The following is a 271-nucleotide window of genomic DNA, read 5'->3' as shown; positions in this document are numbered from 1 at the left end:
CAAAAGTAGACAATTTTGGTAAAAGATATATTCTTGTCCTAACTATATGAAAAAAAAAAAAAGTCAAATGTTTGTCATCAAATAAATATCACGACTGACTAATCAATATCAAAATGTCTAGACTGGTTGTAAGGTATTAGCTACAAGATAAATTCAATATCTGAGGTTCCAATCACTGAAAAATACACTCATACACAACATTCTTAATTCAAGTTATTGCACAGCATTTCTAAAATATCTGTCAATATAAATATACTGACATCTAGGATAA

The sequence above is a fragment of the Penaeus monodon genome, chromosome 29, assembly GCF_015228065.2.
Source record: "Penaeus monodon isolate SGIC_2016 chromosome 29, NSTDA_Pmon_1, whole genome shotgun sequence".
NCBI lineage: Eukaryota > Metazoa > Arthropoda > Malacostraca > Decapoda > Penaeidae > Penaeus > Penaeus monodon.
This window is presented reverse-complemented; position numbering follows the sequence as displayed.